This window comes from Melospiza melodia, chromosome 6, assembly GCF_035770615.1.
Source record: "Melospiza melodia melodia isolate bMelMel2 chromosome 6, bMelMel2.pri, whole genome shotgun sequence".
Taxonomy (NCBI): Eukaryota; Metazoa; Chordata; class Aves; order Passeriformes; family Passerellidae; genus Melospiza; species Melospiza melodia.
In genome coordinates this window covers 69,397,063-69,415,258 of record NC_086199.1, presented here as the reverse complement: position 1 = coordinate 69,415,258, position 18,196 = coordinate 69,397,063, and the positions used below count along the sequence as shown (strand labels likewise).

Genomic DNA, 18,196 nt, shown 5'->3' with positions numbered 1-18,196 from the left:
GGTAAACGCGGTCGCTCCCGCGCCTGCCGCCGCCGCCCCCCGGTTCCCCGCGCAGCGATGCGGGGACGCCGCCGAGCCCGTCCCGGCCGCTCCCGGGGCGGGGGCGCGCGGGAGGAGGCGGCGGGGCGGGGGCAGCGGCGGCGCTGGGAGGTCCGGGGCGCGCATGCGCGCTCTGGCGCTCCGTGACGGGAGCGCTCCCGCGGCACCGGGGCCCGGCTCGCGCTCCCATAGGCTGCTTCCCCCGGCAGGCGCGCGCCCGCGGCGCGGCTCTTCCTACCGCGCTCGCGGGGGCGCGCGCTGCCCGGGCCGTGCGCCGCTGTCACGGCTGCCCGCGCGCCGCTCCCCGCCCTCGGCGCGCGCCCTGCCCGCGCCCCGCGCCCCGTCCCCGCCAGCTCCGCTCCGCCGCCGGCGGGTTCCTGCTTCCGTCTGCTCCCGCCGCTCCCCGCCCGCCAGCCCCGCCGCCCCCCCGCCCGGCACCCGCGGCAGCGGCAGCGCGGGCTCCGCCGGCGGCGCCGGCACTCCGGTAAGGGGATGCGGGGGCTGAGCGGCAGCCGCGGCGGCGGGGAAGCGGGTACCGAGGCGAGACCGGGCGGCTCCGGCGAGCGCTCCCCATCTCTCCCTCGGGCCTGGCGCCGCCGCTTTTGCGACTCGGGCGCTGCTCAGCAACCGCTGCCGCCGCCGCCGGGGCGGTGATGGCGGGGAGGGGGCCGGTCCCTGCCGTGTGCCGGGGTCCCCCTGGGCTCCCGCACCTGAGGGTCGCTGCTGGGGCCTGAGGCCGCCGGAGAGCGCGGCGGAGGAAGGGGAGGCCGGGGCTCGGCGAGCGGCCGGGGCATCACCGTGGGCGGCGGGGCCGGGCCGGGCCCGGGAGGGAGATGCGTGCGAGCCCCGGGCGGCGGCGTTGCCCCGGGCGCGGCGCGGACAGCGCGGTTCCCGCAGCGCGGAGCGCGGCTGCCGCCGTCCCGTGCGCCGCGGCCGCAGGGCAGGCGCGGGGGGCGGCCTCCAACTTTCCTTGTCCCGGGAACTGCGGCCGCCCGAGGGGACGCCCGCTTTTGGCAGGGAGGAATACACGGGGAGCGGGGGCTGCGAGGACGGACCTCACGCTTTGGGGCCGCCAAGTAGCTCGAGGAAGTGCTTGCCTGACACGGGTACAGAGCCTTCGGTTGTTGCCTGGGGCTTTTCCCACGGCGACCTTTCCTGTTTTTCGGCACAATTGGCTTTGGTCGTGGATCCTGTTACTGGTAAGGCTCTGGCGATTTAGTTAGTGCTTGATGTATGCTCAGGTCTTTCACACGTGTGTGCCAGTAGTGCGCGCAGTGTGTTCTTGGTGCACTGCAAAGACTGACCTTCTGCTTTCAGAAGCTCCTGGTTGAGGGTACAAGAGGCAGAAACTATAGTGCCGTGGTGCAGGGTGTACCAAGAAGCCTAAGGGCAAAGGCATGAGCTGTAAAATTGCTTGTTGAAGACTGTAACTTCCTCGGGGCAGTACCTGCTGTCCTTGTGCCCTTAGCGCACGCACGGTGTGCTCTGATGCACATGCTGTGTGTTCATGGATGTGGCAAACAACCCTGTGCTCACAACATTCGTGTGCTTTATCTGTGATCTTCTATTAGCACTTGGCACCTCTTGTTCTGTGTGTGTGTGTTTGTATACTGAAACGTACACATCAGCTGAAAATTGTATGTTTCAGTATACATGTGTACATATATATATATACATACATACTCTTTCTGTCCCCAAGAAGAGGATCTTAATGTCTAGGCCTGAAATTTACTGGTGTAAATGCTTCAGAAGGAGTGAGCATGAAAAGGTTTCTTGATTTTATAGTATTAATCTTATTTATTTTTCCAAGTAATTTTCCACTGCAAGTCATCAAAAACTTCAGAGAAGTCTGAACTGCAAAAGCAAATAAGTGGCCAACTTGCCTGTGCTGCTGGTGCTTGGGGTGCTTTTACAGATGACTGTTACAATTCCTTTCATTATTAAAGAAAACTAGTTATGGGGAGTTGGTGACTCTGCTTTGATGTATTTCCAGTAGCGTCTGTTTCTCTGGTTATTGCAGGTATGCTTACTGCCAGATTTTTAGTTATGCTTGTTAGGGTTTTATATGAATATTTACCTTAAGCAGGCACACTAGCATATTGCAAAGTTTGCATATTTTCCCAACTACATGTAATAAGACAGCCTTTTTCAAAGTTGGAAGTACAATTAATTACTCATATTTTCTGGGCAAAAAGTTCAACAATGAGAGAAGGGCAGGAATCAACTTGGAGTGTTGAATCAGGTAAATTCACTCTTTCAGTGATATAGTTGCCAGGACATTTGACAACTGGGAAATACAGAAGGTCAGTTTTAGCCCATTGTCTTCATTTGTTTAAAATTTTGGTGGTTTAATTAGCTGAACAACTGAAAGTACAGTAGTTCTAGGAAATACAAGAAAAAAATATGTTAGCTATACATGCTGGAGTAGAAATAGAGCTACTTCACCTTAAGTGAATTGGTAAAGGTGGTAGTAAACCACCTAGGGGCTTCCCTTTGGTTTGACATCTGTGGTTTGTGATCACTTTATTGCAACTTCAAATAGAGACTTCATTGTATAATTGAATACCTATATATTGCAAATATTGCACACCATTCATACTGTGGAAATTTTTTTGGATCCATTTCTGTCTTTGTGTGGCTGTATGGAATAGGTTCTTTATCTGTCAGATCTTTTCTAAACCAAATCATTTTCCCAGGCTTGGAATGTATGCAGTTAAAAGTAATAAATGTTAATTTTATTTATAGTTTATCAAATCAGTCTGTTCATTGACATTTCAATGGATAAAGAAGAAGAAGGTTGGGATTTGAGTATTTATATCTTGTTGCAGTCAGAATTAAAGTAAAAAGTAATGACTATAATCTTAAACTGGTCTGGAGGGGGAGCTAGTGTCAAAGCAAAACTGACTTAATTAAATCTTGTTGTCTGGTCATAGAATATGCTTCTAATACAATAAGAAAAACAAATATAGATGATGCATTCTATGTATGATTGCATTAATATGCATCTCTTGTATGATGAAAATAATCTGAAAGTGATGTGTGATTTTTTTTTTTGGGAAATAGAGTATGCGTTTTGCTGTTGTGCAACAAAAACTGTATCCAAAGAACTTTGAAGTTGCAAGATCAAGCTCTTACACATCATGAAATGGCACAATCAGAGATTCTTGTAGTCGTGTAATGTGGCCTATAAATGTAGGGTTAAATTTTACGTTTTTCCCTACAATGTTGCTTTCAGTTTATAGCATAGAATGGCATAGATGGTGTTCAGTGTGCCATACTGAATCCTTTTTCTTAGTATCAAATAATGTGTGGCCTCAATATTTGTTTATGTGCTGTTCATACTGTACTTTCTTAATTTCCTCTTTTGCTGTTTCATTACCTTCAGTCTCTAGTGCATGCATGTTTCACTAGTAATATTTTCACATAAGTCTCCTGAGATATATTATGTATTCCTTTGTGTTGAATATCCAATTTAGGAGCTTTATGATATGATTTTTCAAAATAATCTATCAGTGTTTTAATGATTTATGTATTCCAAGACGTTTTCCCATAAAGGTCTAATTTACTAACAATAATCTGGCTTTTTTTTTGTTGTTTTTAATAAACCCCTCAACAGGGATCCATGAATGCCTATCTAGGAAAGACCTCATTGCTTGATTTGTAGAATGGTGTGTGTTGATTTAGACTGCAGGGATAAATACTTAGATCTGTTGCAGTGTTAACCCCAAGGTACTAAGTCCATAATTTTGATGAAGAGTGGATTCCCCATTAAAAGTTTGTAGGGGGTTTTTGATATGTTTTTTTCCTTTAAAGATGATTTGTGTGCAAGAAAGAAGGAAAAAAAATCCAGGACAGTATTAATTCCCTCACTTTTTCTACAATACCTGTCTTATTAACAGCACACTTGCCAACATTTGCAGTGCATATGGCAAGGTCCTTATATAATATAATGTTGTTATTTATTGTTTTTCTAACACATTGTTCAGTAACACAGCAAGAGTACCTTGAGCACAAGGGCTCAGAGAACAAGAACAAATAACCTTTAATTTTTGTGATGTGACTATATATATATTTTTAACCAATGGGTAGGTTTTTGGTAGTCAACTGTTTAAAACTCTCTGAAATTCTTTGCACATAACCAAAATATTCAACGTTCTAGTTTAAAAAAAAAGTCAGCAAACCTGATGGACAGTAGGAAACCCTCTGTCCTGTGGGATTGCACATATGACTAATACGCCTATAGCATGAAAGTCTCTAAAAATGCTGACATTTGTCTATTTTGCCTTGCAACTTGTGCCACTTGAGCTAGCTGGGAATGTGATACTGGTAATTTGTTATTCAGCTGTACTCCAGATGATGTTGTCTGTGTATGGTTTTCTGAGATTTTGAAGTGTTTGAAAGTAGAGGTGAAACTCTGCAATCTTGGGCTCTATTCCAGGCTCTGGGAGTGAATGTATTCTGTTGGATGCTGATTTTTCTGCTTATTCCTTGTGTGATATCCCTGTCCCAATCTTCTTTGCCCTATCCTGAAATTTTTATCACAATTCTATTTTCCCCATGAAAACAGTTTGTTTCTTGCTAAAGGGCTTATCTGGCATCCAGTACTATCCAGTGTGCATAGAGGTTCTGACTAATAAGTTGTTTATCTGAGCTTTTTCCACTGTTTGAATCCTTTCACAGTCCTGTCTGCTGGTTTCAGGTTTCTGTCCACTATCCTCAGTTTCACATCCAGTTCTCTGTCATAAAAAGGATCTCTCTGTGTTGTGCATTTCCACTGGCTCCTGTAGTTCTGTATTCTGTAGTTTTCCCCCTTCAATGTTGTGCTTCATTCTTCCTGACTTCCCTCATCTGAATTTGTTTTTTCCTTTCATGCCATCTCAGACTTGGTCTGTATCCCAAACTCAAGATTGTGTTCAGTGTGTCAACTGTATCAGCTTTTTCCCATGTTGCAGTTCTTTCTTTAGTCAAATTGTATTGGTTCCTCTCTTTTCCATCCTTTTGTTTACATGGATAGCTTATATTTTCATACTTGTTGGATCCAGCAGGGGTATCATTGAGAATAAATTTAGATACCAGTGGTCCATCCTGATAATCGGGAAAGCAAGCTGGCCTATCAAAAGATGACTTTGTGGGGAACTCATGTCTGAGCTGCAGTGCAAAAATGGGATATACAAACAGGGGCAGCTGGGACAGGCTATAAAGGAAAAATTTAGAAAAATTGTCCTGGTATGTAGGGATGACATCAAGAGAGCCAATGCTCACCTAGAGATGATGCTTAGGAAGGAGATCAAGGGCAGCAAGAAGAGTTTCTTCTAGTACTTGAGTAGTGAAAAGCAGGACAAGTAAAAGATGAGCTTCTTTTGGAACATGATGTGTCACAGTGGATACAGATAAGGCTGGGGTACCCTGATCCTTCTGTTCCTTAGTGAGGCATCACCAGCAAGGTCTCCCAGGCCTCTGTGCTTAGTAACAAGGGTTTGAGGAGAGCAGCTGCCAGCAGTGGCTGAGGATTCAGCTGGGAATTGTTGAGATGACTCAAATCCTACCAGTGCATGGGGCCAAAAGGATGCCTGTAAACGTTGATAGAGCTGGCCAGTGTCACAGCGAGGTCCTTCCCTAGCGTCTTTGAAACCAGGAGATCCTCTCAATGGCTGAACAAATGCATATGTTGCACCCTCCAGAAAAGGCCAAAATACAGCCCAAAGAGCTACAAACTGGGTAGCTTCCTTTTTTGTCCCTGGGAAAATAGGGGCGTGGGTTTTCTCGGAACACATTTCTGGTCACAAGAAGTAAGTGAATGGGAGCAGTCAGCATGGATTTGTCAAAGGTAAATCATGCATGATAAGGCAGATTACCTTCTATGGTAAGATGACTGAATATTTGGAAGAGGTAAGAACAGTGGATTTAATTTTCCTGGACTTTAGCAAGATTCTCAACTCAATCTCCAGTGATATTCTTATATACAGATTTGGACATAACAGATTAGTGGAGAACTAGAAGATATAAAAAAGATTGGATGGATGGATGGATGGATGGATGGATGGATGGATGGATGGAAGGATGGATGGATAGATGGATTCAGAAAGGAGTGCTTAGTGTGTCATATAGGGAGGTTGGTAACAAGAGGGGTACTGCAGGGATTTGTGCTGAATAGTGACAAAGTGTGCTCTTGTGCTTGCAGATGACACCAAGCTGAGGGGAGATAGTTGTGCTTGATGATGGGGCTGCCATTCAGGGGGACTTTGTTGCTGTGAACACAAGGCCCATCTGGAGCTTTATTCAAGAACAACTGCAGAGTCCTACACTGGTGAAACAGGAGCACCTTGCAGTGTTACAGGCTGGGGACTGACAGGCTGGAAAGCAGCTCTGCTGGAGAAACCTGGGGTCTTGGCAGACAGCACTCTGCCTGTGGATCAGCAGCAGCATGCCCCTGCAGAATCATGGAATGGTTCCCAGCTACCAGTGTAAAGCACAGCACTGAGGGCTGTTATGGAAAAGGAAAAAAACAACAACTCTATCTCAGTCACACCCTATACAAAGGGATGTAAAAGATCATCCAGTTCCAGCCCCCCGCCATGGGCAGGGACACCTTCCACTAGACCAGGTTGCTCAGAGCCCCATCCAGCCTGGCCTTGTACACTTCCAGGGATGGGGTATCCACAACCTCACTGGGCAACCTGGTCCAGAGTTCCACCATTTTCACAGTAAAAGATTTCTTCCTAGTGTCTTATCGAAACTTTCCCTCTTTCAGCTGACGGCCATTCCGCCTTGCCCTATTACTGCATGCCCTTGTCAGAAGTCCCTCTCCAGCTGTTATGTAGACCTCCTTTAGGTCTGCAAAGTGCTCTAAGGTTTCAGAGGAGCCTTCTCTCCTTTTCCTCTTCGTTTCCCTCTTATTCTCCACAACCCTGACTCTCTCAGTCTAAAAAAATGAAGGGCAGCAACATGCAATGAGATGAAACTCTATGAGAAGGAACATAGCCAGCAATGGAGGGAAGTGGTTGTTGCTCTCTGCTTGGTGCTCATGAGACTGCATCTAGATGCTGTGCCCAGTTTTGGGACGCTGAATACAGGAAAGACATTGATAAGTAGAAGTAAAGTTGATGGAGGACTACCAAGATGATTAGGGAACTGGAACACTCATCCTGTGAGGAGAGGCTGAGATCGGTTTTTTCAGCTGGAGAAAGAGATGATCTCAGTGGGATCAAACAACAACATACTGTTTTTTTGAGGATATCACTGAGAAGATGGAGTCAGGCTCTTTTACTGAGATGTGTGGGGAGAGGACATGAGGCAGTGTTCATTAGTTGAAACACAGAAGGTTCAGGCTTGATATAAAGAAAACCTCTTTCCATGAGGAGTATTGAAGCTGTGTAGGAGGTTGCCCTGAGAAGCTGCGCAGCTTCTGTCTTAGAGGTTTTCAGGACCCAAATGGGAAAGCTGAGCAACCCATTCTTATATCTGACTTTGAGCAGGAGATTGGACTGAGGGACATGTGAAGGTCCCTTCTAAGCTATGTTATCCTGTGGATCTTTAGTTCCCAGAAGCCTTACAGGAATGGAATAAGTACAGACAGAATATGTAGGTGGCTCAGCTGCAACATATCAAAACAAAATCAGTAACAGTTACATTACAGTGAGCTTGACAAAAGCATCACTTGTATGTCAGGGTGCTGTCTCTTAGAAAGATGCATGTAGAGCTTAAAGCATATGAGTGATTAAACTTTTTGAAGAAAACCTTTTGTAATGAGACAAAAGTGTATTTTTATGTAGCTTTCCTTGGAAGGAGGAAAAATATGTTTTGCATACCGTGTAAACTTTGAAGCAGCTTTGACATGGACACCTGGCGCAGAATGGGTCGTCTTGAAAAGCCTTTGGCAACTTAAAGTAAAAAATTATTCTTTTACAATGAAGTATCTGTCAGCCTTAAAATTGGTGATCTCTCTTGGTCGTTTGTCATGATATGTATGTATATTCATATTATGTAGCTCATAATGCATCATTTCAAGGTGATGATTTTCTGACAACCTGTTAAATCAGTTGCAATCAATTCTGATTTCCACCCCCCCTCCCCCTACCCCCCTAAATATTGTATACTAGATCCCTCAGATGATTATTTTTTCTTCCTACTCTTTTCTCCCTCCCCTGCCACATTTTCAGGGTAGGGAATAAATAAAGGAAGAGATGTAGTCCTAAGATGCAAGGAGCCCAGTAACTGTTTTGGAAGACTTTTGACTAAAAGTCTTCAAATCAGAAGACTTGCCTGTTGCAGAGAGCTACTGTGAAATAACAGGCTGGATGTACATGTGTAGTTAAAATTCATTTTTCTTTTTTGTTATCTAAGTGTGAGATGTTATATGAGGAATGATCTTTTTCTGATGTTTTTGTCTCTTCATTTGTACTTGCTAACCTGTCCTCTGTAGATATCCTCCCTAAAACAAATGGTGATTCTGTAGCAAAGCGTAGTTTCCATGAATCAATGATTGTATTTAGTTCCTTCAAGTATTAGATATTTATAAGCATAATGTGCATAATTTATTTTCAGAATATATCACATGGTAAAAATAAATACTTCTGTTGGTCATTCTAGAGCTTGATGAAGTTTGTGGTGCTGCAATTGCTTTGTGGTAGCAATACTCTGAATGTAAATGCTTTTTAGGAGAGTGCTTTCATTATATGTTTGCTTCATAATCTTATAGTATGATGAATAATTTTCTGTAATATTAGAGAATTTCTTTTGTGAGGCAGTTAATAGCAATAAATATCACCATGACATTATTAATTCTGCATGCTACAGACTCTTTAGGAACTTGTGGAACATTGCTGTGAATATCTTATGGACGTCAATTTTGACTTGCTGTGAATTAAACTCTTTCTTCAAAGCATTGCTCTTACAAAAGGTTTTGTAAAAGAGCAATAGGAATTCTCTTCCAATAACCTCCCAATGTTCATCTTTAGTTTGTTATATTACTTTTGTTGTACTTCATCATAGTTTGTTTGCACAGTGACACAGTAACTTTTCAAAGTAAATCTGATTTGTATGGGTACTGATATATTTGTTAAGCTTTTTGGAGTTTATTTTTTTGAAGTTTTTTTTTTAATTGATGTAAAAAGTATTAAAGTAAGTATTTATCCAATATGCTGTTTATTGAAGAGTTTCTAAAACATATAATAAAAATATTTGTTTAAAATATTAATGTTTTCAATTACAAAATTTCTTCTTAAAACCCTTTGCCTCTAAGGAAAAATCCTGTTGACCAAGTTCAGAATGTGAGCTTTCAGATTGCCTGGACCCTTTAGCTCTGTGCCTCTATTTGTGATGATAAAATGTGTAGTATACCTGATATGCTATACTTATCTGATATTTTTTTCTCGTTTTGGGTGCTTGCTAAACAACTTCCTTTGTTTGACAATCAGTGCTCACACAGCAATAGCAAAAACTGTTCCCTCTCAAGGATACAGTCATCTAATGTGGCTGTAATGTGTTGATGAATACTCTGTCCCCCCACCCCTTTCTGATTTTCTCCCACCCCTGGTTGTATTAAACCATTCCTGGCAGGGCAACGTCTTTGGTTTCTCTCAGCTGCCTAGGCAAGCATTTGTTTCTTATTTAGGGCAAGATTTGAATACACAGGAGAAAAACTTAAACAGAAATGTTGTCCTTACTTTTGAGGGTTTCACTGGGACACCTTTGTGGTATTGTGCCATGGTTAGATAGTCTCTGCCCTTCCCTTTCCTGTAGTCTGGGGTTTAGAATGACTTGTTCACAGTTTACAGTCTTCTTGATGCATGTCTTCACATTTCTGTTCAATAACTAAATCTGTTTCACAGTTATCTTGGGATTTGTTTTTTAACAGTACAGCATCTGACTTTTTGATCTGTCTATTGCTTGGGGTGTTTTTTAAGTTATAGCAGCTAGGACAGCGTGACTTACACCTTTTTCCTCCCGTGGCCCACTGCAGGCATTCAGTGGCATTGAAAGATGTTCTCCTTGAGTTATTCTTCATTGCTGATGCCTACTCAGCAGTCTGAATTTTGGATTGAACTGCTAGACATTCTCTTTTCAATGGTTTTTACCTTTTAACGTCAATGAGGTGGTGCTGGACTAGGTATCAATACTCTGAAGTTTGCTCTGCCAGGCTGTAAAGATGGATGGCAATTTTGGTAATATGGCAGCTTACATTACACCCTATGACAGTATTTTCAGATTCTGCAGATATATGCTTTGTGTACTTCCTAGGGAGCGGGGGATGTCCTCTAGCAGATTGTTGATGTTTTTTTTCTGATGTAACTTTTTTTCAGTGGCAGCAAGATCCTTGTAATGCATGTGAGAAAGCCCTTTTATCCTTCTTCACTTAATTACAACAGATAGTGCTCTTACAGATGAGGAATTCAGTATAAGTAGAGCACAGAAATGTTTGTCTCTCAAGGAGCCAGGCATACATATGAGATAGAGAGAGATCAGCATAATTTAAAATGCTTGTTTGATTTTCCGGTACAACGTACTGCAGCATCATGCATAGGTAATGTTAATAATTCTGCAGATTCTGTGTCTGTAGAAGAGCTGAGAGAACATGGTCTGTACTCAGTTGCTTGCTCTTAAGAGCCTTCTGTGTGTGTGCACAAAATCACTCACAGTTTATCCTTAGGCACACTGAACATGTCTAGATGCTTCAAGCTGTTGGAACAAGAATAGGAAATATCCCAAGGACTGAAATCTGACACAGGGTCATAAAACCATGTGTTGAGATGTGACAGGGTGTGCTGGCATCTCTTCACCAGAGAGGTTTTGATCTAGACTTTCCGAAGAATGAGTTTGAAATACTGTTTTACAGAGCATTGATTTTTGCTTACTTCCAAATCCACTGTGTCCTCGAGTCCTTCAGCAGATACGATCCTGCTGTCCTGGCTTTGAAGAGACAGTCACAGATTTGTGACCAACTGTATTTTCAGTTAAGACTTTGAAGACTGTGCCTTTTGTGGCACATGTTCTTATGTAGATTGTGAGTACATTTACTGTTCCAGCTGTGTTGGTCTCAGGTGTTTGGGTGTTGTGGTTGTTTGGGGTGGGCTTGCTCATTCTTCACAAGAATGGAAGGGGAACTGACACATTTGTATGCCTGCTGAGGGGATTGGTTAACTGCATGCATGTCTCCAGTGTTGGTCTGTTCACAGTTACAGGTTTCACCTGTGGTTAAAATCCCCTTTTATCCAACTTTTTATGTCAAGTGGGCATCAGTTGTCATTAGAAAAAGATTAAATCTAAGTCCTTTTTAGCTGCAGTTTTTGTTGATGTGACTTGTGTTTCCCCCCCACCCCATCTGATCTTTGATTGGTCCTTTTATATTTGTTAACTTTTGGGATGCCTTTTGTTGTACCTTGGCCTGTCTGATTCCAGGTTTTCTCTTGCTTACCTAACATCCTGCTTTCTCCAGTGGAGAGCCCTTTTCTTAGAGAAGAGATTTGGAAGAGGAGCATAAAATTGAGATTTGGAAGAGGAGCATAAAATTGTGGCGCAATGTAGTACAGATTTTCAGGTGTTTTCAAGTCATGCCATGCTGATTAAGGCATTGGTATGATATCCTGAGTGTCATGGAATCATAGAATGGTTTGTGCAGGAGCAGACCTTAAAGATCATTCAGCTCCAACCCTCCTGCCATGGGCAGGGATACCTTTCACTGGACTCCCTTCAGGTACTGGAAGGCAGCATTTAGGTTACCCTGAAGCCTTCTCTTTTTCAGGCTGAACAATCCCAATTCTGTCAGTCTTTCCTCATAGGAGAGGTGTTTTGCTATAGATTGTTTAGAAAATTAAATGATTAATCTTGGGCTTTAGATTTTATAGACTTATATTACTAATTTTTTATGCTTTCAAAAATCTGAGCTAGTAAATTGAGGTAATAGTTTAGTGTCCCATCAGAAATATTAACCAGAGTATCAATCACATGGTTATATTTAGAAATAAGTGGAAAAATAGTAAGCAGAATTGTATCTTATTTATTTCACAGAGCTATTTTGAAGGTGCATACAGATTCTGAACAGCTTTCATGCTGAGTCAGACCTTTTGACTTTCTTCATGTTCATATAGCTAGTATAAATACAGAAACACTTTTTCACAGTTCCTAAATTTTCATTTAAATATATTTCCTTGTGATGCTGATGTGAAATGCTACAATATGGTCATACTGTGTTAGACAGCAAAGGTGCAACCTCGATGTTCTTAAAAATTGTTTCTTGCAGAGAAGTTTGTAAATAGTGGGTAACACTCACTGGCAACTGTAAGTCAAATATATTTAGCCAGGTTTTTGTTTCTTAAAGGGATTTACTGTGACCTGACTTCTAGGACAGTAAAAACCTGCTTGTGTACCTAATGTTCTCTGTGCCATTCTGTTATGCAAGACCTTAAAGTCATAAGCAAATAGGAAATCTTCAGATTGCTAACCTTTTGTTAGTGGCTTTTCTCATGAAGTCTTCTACAGTAGTATTTAACTTCTTACTGTCCCTGGCAGAAGCAACCACAATGAAATTGATTATTTATCTGGTTTAAGCATACCTTATCAAAAAAGATTATAGTTTTAACTGTTTTTTTTGAAATCATTAATACTGTGAAATGGAAGCATTTGGAGCGCTCCTTTGGACAGTTATTTTCCTGATTTTTGCTTGAAAATATTTTATTAATATGATGTTTATTAACTGCCATCACCTGGTGTTGAATTGTATCTAGAGCTCAGGGCTCTACTGTGGCTTTTTTAAAATTGTTATGTTAGGTCAAATGTGATTGTAGGTAAAAAAAATGCTGTGAACTGTGGATTCCCATCTGAGAATTTTTCAGCTGTGTTTGGATATGCGGTGCAAAGACTTACTGTTATTTTGAAGGTAGATAGTCCCAGATGTGCAGTTGGTATGTACTAACATAAAAAAATAGAGTGACAGTATATAAGAATAAACAATGGTAAACCGAAATGGAATATTGTCATTTGAACTGATTTCTAATGACACTTGTACTATTACAGGTGTCTGTTTCCTTTTAATTGCACTAATTACATATTTGTAATTGGTGACAGCGCATATAGTATTTAGAGAAAAGTTATTTAGAAGGCAGTCTCAGTACTTAAGGGTACATTTTGAGCTTCAACAATTTTGTCTCTCATCTGTCTTTTATCTTGTACTTTCTCAGCTTTAGACTATTTCCTGATGGAAATGTATGAAATGTTGTGACAAGTTTGTCCTTCTTTATCCAGTAGGCTCTCTAATGAGTTCACTGATGGACAGCACTGATGTCAAACTGTCTCTGTAAAACTAAATGTACAGTGAAAGCTCCTACAGAATTTGCTTGTGTATCAGGCTTAAGATTACATGTGGGTTTTTTTAATGTTGTCTCAATGTCTTTTCTTTCACGTTTCCCAGAGTTCATCCATATACTTCCTTTTCTTTTCCTAGTGTCCTGTTACTGGGATCAGGATTTAGCAGAAACCTCATTTTCATAATTCTGTGTCTCTTGGTGTTGGAGTACTGCCTTGTTTTCTTGGCTTGGTGTCTGCCAGCATCTCTTGACTGATGGGAAAGGGTGATCAATGGTCAAATGAAGCAGCTGTTACAAAGGGAAACAGAAGTGAAGCTCGGTGCAATTTATATAAAGGTCTTTGCTCTTTGAAAACTGGGTTATATGTATAGTGTAGATTAAACTTATCCACATTACATGCATATAGACTGAGATATATACAAAAATATGTAATTATACCAGATTATACTGATCAGATTGGGTGGCTTGTACCACAGTCATTGGGTATTGTAGGGAAACCCAACTTACTACCAATGTGTTCTTGCTTTGGGTATGAATGAAGCACTTTTTTGTGGAGCCTTTAACCCACAGTAAATTCGTTGCAGTGTCTGTCTGCTCTCCTTCATACATTATAAACTGAAAGAGAAAAAAATATGAAATTCAACTTGAATAAAAATCAACATGTAACTTTTTTTACTTTTTATCCCTAAGTAGGAAGGACATGTATAATTTGCTAAATATTTTCTTTATAAATTAAGCATGAGAGGAGTAAGAAAGTTATACAAGATTGGCTAATGGATAGTAAAAGTGAGAGACAGGAAAATAACAACCACTTCAGGAGGAACATTGAAGTGTACATTTGAAGGAATAGGCTCTTAATATCACACTGCTTTAGTCTGTTTGTGGTGAAGCCTGCTCAAGGAAAAGATGTCAAAAATTTTTCAAATACCAGCAACTTAAAAGACCTGAAATCTCTCTGAAATGAAATGTACTCTAGTACTAGTAGATGTTTTTTCCCCTAACGTTTAGGTTCTGTAAAACTGGGTGTGTAGTATCAAGGAATATATTCTAAGGGCATTTTCTGCTGCACTGAATGATATAAATTATATAGGTTTTCTGTATAATATTAATACTGATGGAATTATATTTAATACAGATTTTCATCTTCCTTCATTATCAGGCACCTAACAGATATTGCAGAAAGGTCTTTCATATTTTTTTTATTGAAAATCCCTGACCACTTCTTTGATCTTAATTCCAAGGATCTTAAAATTTGATAGTCTTCTTACTTTGTTTGAAGATCTGTTTGAAGATCTACCTTTGATTAACCCATCTGATAAACATGAACATTTTCCGTGACTGATAAACATGAAGCTGCACTGCTCTCAAGGGAAGCAGTGTTGTGTGTTCCTTTTTTTCTCAGCTTCCTGGTGGCTGAGTGCTGCTTGCATCTGTTCTTAGCCTTCCCACGGAGGAGCAGTGGCAGCGGTACAGGATTGACACTATCTTTGAAATCTGCGCAGCTGCTGGTGTGGCTCTGAGTCACAGCAGTGAGGTTGACCACAATCTTGTTAATGCACTGCTGCTTGACCAGTCAGTTAATAAAACCAGAATCACTCAAGCTGATCGATGATAGACTTTGAAATAGAGTGCTATGATTTTTATTTGCTTCTCGTTTGAAAAGCTTTAAAGGAAAAATGAAATTACGTATGAATTCCCAGTATAATTTCCATAGCAAAATCAAACCATGTGCTCACTGTGGGTAGGTTTGAAAAACTTACCCTTTTCTTTCTTCATTTTTTTCTACCTTCTGAAAAGGGTGAGGCATCTAAGGCACAACAGAAAATGTGGTTTCTTTCTTTTAATTTACTAGTGAATTGTTACAATTCATACGTAGAGGATTTTTAATAATTCTGTTGGTATTTCTCTTGTGTGTTCAAATCTCTTTCAAAATAAATTTTTTCTGACTGTAAAGGACTTGAGTAATGGTATTTGTAGGGGTAGCTGGTATTTGCAGTGTAAGGTGTATACTTTTTTAATTTTTAAAAAACTTCACCTGCTTTATGTCAGAACTTTGATAGTGTGAATTTAATTCCACAGTTTAAAATTATTCTGCCAAATTAATAGCAAGATTCTCTAGCTTTTTTATATAAATATGAACTAGAAACAAATAGGACTCTTTTTTTAATTGGCTTACAGCCATGTTTCTTTGTGTTGTATTTTCAAAATCACAGTTGTTTTTCAGTGAAATATATGGTACTGTCTTCTGTTAAGCTTGCTGATTTTTTTTTCCCATGACTGTCAAACATTGTCTTTTAGTAGGATGGACTTTCTCTTTTGAACTAATTACTGCAACTGGTAACAAATAAACATGAGGCTGTACTGAATGAAAAATTTCATCCCTCAAATTCAAAGCCTTTTAAAAAAAACCAAAATTGTCTCTTGACCTGATTTTAAATGAATGGGTTTTGCCAGCATTTCAGCTTGTAGACTGTTATTTCTTCTATATGTTGAATGTATTCTCACTTGACAACATTCTTAATTGGGTTTTCCTGACAGCTTTTTTTCCAGTATTTTCATTCATTAGTCAGTGTCTACAGAGTATTCTTTCTGTGTGATTTCCTTTCCTTTAAATTTTCTCATTCTTTTGGTTGAATTTCTAAAGATAGTTACTACTTTCTCCTCTTTTTTTAAATGTACTTTTCCAGACTTTATCTGCACTTAATTTTAGTTTCCTTAAGCTGGTTTGATTTCAAATCCCTTTTGACTGCATCATCACTAATAAAGTGGACCATTGTCTGTTACTGAGGACAGCTGGCACAGATTGAGATTTGTCCTCTCTGTTAATCTTTCAGCCTTAAAACAGGTAGCTGTGTGTGCAGTGCTGTTGGAAGTTTTCCCAGCCATGTGATAACCCTCAGATTGCTCCCAGAGGTTGGGAGAGTGCAGTTGGCCTTGATCAAAAGTATTTCAGGACTTGTTCTGACGTGATGATTTGCATTTCAGTGTCTGGGAAAGTTTTGGTCATTAATATATTGATGCAACCTTTCAGGTTAACTTTTGTAAATGCAATAGTTAAGCCAGTTACTAACAAGAGGTTAACTCAGTTTTATCTGTGATCTGCTTCCTAAAAGGCCTACTCTGTGAATCATTAATACTAAAATCTGATGCTTTGAATGATTCTGCTAGCTGTCTAGAAAAAAACCAAACTATACCCAACAACCAAAAAAAAAAAAAAAAAGGAAATAAACAATCTCATCAGTCCATCCAACTCCCTCATCCACTTAAATTTTCTGGTTTTGTCATTTATAGGAGGTCTACATTTTCCTGCTCATTGTAACTTCCCCATTCTGATGTTATGCGGAGTGTTTGGCTTCTTTTGCATTCTGTATTTCAGAGCAGACTAATCTGAAGATATTCAAGAGAAGACTTCCTGCCCCACCCTATATATCTGTCCTCCCCGAGCCAAGTGTGCCTTCTAACAGGGTGGAGTATCTCACGAGATGTCTTGTGTCAGTTGAGTTATATTCTTGTTCATTTTCCGAGATTTTCAGCTACCCTTTTTTTTATTCCCATAGTTCTTGTGTTAGCTTGCTAGAGGCAGAAATTTACAGAGAAGCTCTGGAGATATTCTACTGTTTGCCACTTTCTCCTCCCTGTGACCCTTTAGCTACCCACGCTTGCCACTCATTCCTTTGTTGCTGTGATCTAGGTTGCCATTTGTAAGTCTTGTTGTTTTATTAAAGAGGACAGTCTTTGCCTTTAATTTGCTCACTGGTGATTTGAATGACAGCAGAGTTTTAGCCTGCCAGGCTGGGAAGCACAGATGGCACTTCACATGGCTGAGAAAAAGTGGAACTCTGGGGAAAAGGAACATATGTTTCCCTGGATTTGAGAGAACTAAAAGAGGTCCAGTGCTTGATATGTTTTTCCAAATTTTCCCCAAATTTGCATCACATGTGCAATAGTGTAATGCATTAGCAACGTTACTCTAGCATACAGGAAATTCTGTAAAGTGATAAATGTAGGCCTGCAAACACTGAGCAACAGTGATGTGTCTTCCAGGTGTAATGGGATGTGTCAGCTAGGGCCATGCAAATAAAAGGGAGAAATGAGTCAAGTGGTTGGGCCATTGTGTCTTGAAGGAGAGGAGCAGGAAAGAACTTGAGAACTGTGCAATAATAGGTTTATTACCTTCTGAGTCGCCTGTCTCCTGGCGTGTGTTTATATTTGAGATGTTATTTTTGTAACTTAATTCTTCATTTGGCCCTTTAACATGTCCATGAAAGAAGTCAGGGGATTGTGCCCTGTTTTATGTACTGCATCAGTTTTGTAGAGTGCTCTGAGTTTGTTCCTTGAGAAACCATTATGTGTCAAAATTTCCATATCATGAAGAACCTTCGTACCTTAAAGCAGCTATTTTATATTTTTTTCTCTAAAGGATAAGCACTTAATGATACTAAGTTTTGTTCTTAATTGTTGATTATGCTGTTAAAAATGGTGTACTCTTAGAACAAGGTCAAAGTGGCAAAGTACTGTGTTACAAAAAAAAAAAACAAAAACAAGTGTGGGCACATCATTGTATTTTATGCTTATTTTGATGAATATTGAGGAATAATGCTCCCAGATCTGGCTTGATTGAAAGTGGAATTTCATTGACCAACTTCTATGTCCTTCTCAAACCATTGGAAATCAAAGCTTGTTTGAAGGGGAACCTCCTATACCAAATTGAGCTGCAGAAAGAATCCTGTGCACTTCCCTGCAAAACAGATGATTCCTGGGAGCTGCTTCTCTGGCAGTAGAAATTTGATGATTTGACTTTGTACCTTGCATATGCCAGCTTTTTTCACTCTTAGCAAGGAATCTGAAGGAAAAAA

The 18,196-nt window shown here is 40.8% G+C and overlaps 1 protein-coding gene and 1 long non-coding RNA gene across 8 annotated transcripts in view; one reads left to right on the top strand and one right to left on the bottom strand.

Moving 5' to 3' along the window:
• The first annotated feature begins 483 nt into the window (after positions 1 to 483).
• The window catches only part of FUT8 (fucosyltransferase 8), a 99,690-nt gene continuing 81,977 nt past the window's right edge, over positions 484 to 18,196 (top strand). For 3 of the 7 annotated variants that reach the window (XM_063158866.1, XM_063158865.1, XM_063158868.1), the window contains exon 1: positions 484 to 523. The gene's annotated coding sequence lies outside the window, so the exon portion shown is untranslated. Of the gene's footprint in view, positions 524 to 1,087; positions 1,239 to 16,813; positions 16,832 to 18,196 lie in introns of those variants that run through there. The other 4 variants (XM_063158861.1, XM_063158863.1, XM_063158860.1 and 1 more) reach the window with 3 other exon arrangements.
• LOC134419873 (uncharacterized) lies at positions 12,015 to 14,594 on the bottom strand. Its single transcript, XR_010028185.1, has 2 exons — positions 13,848 to 14,594; positions 12,015 to 13,628 (listed from the first exon to the last, which is right to left on the bottom strand). It is a non-coding gene; the product is annotated as an uncharacterized LOC134419873 (long non-coding RNA).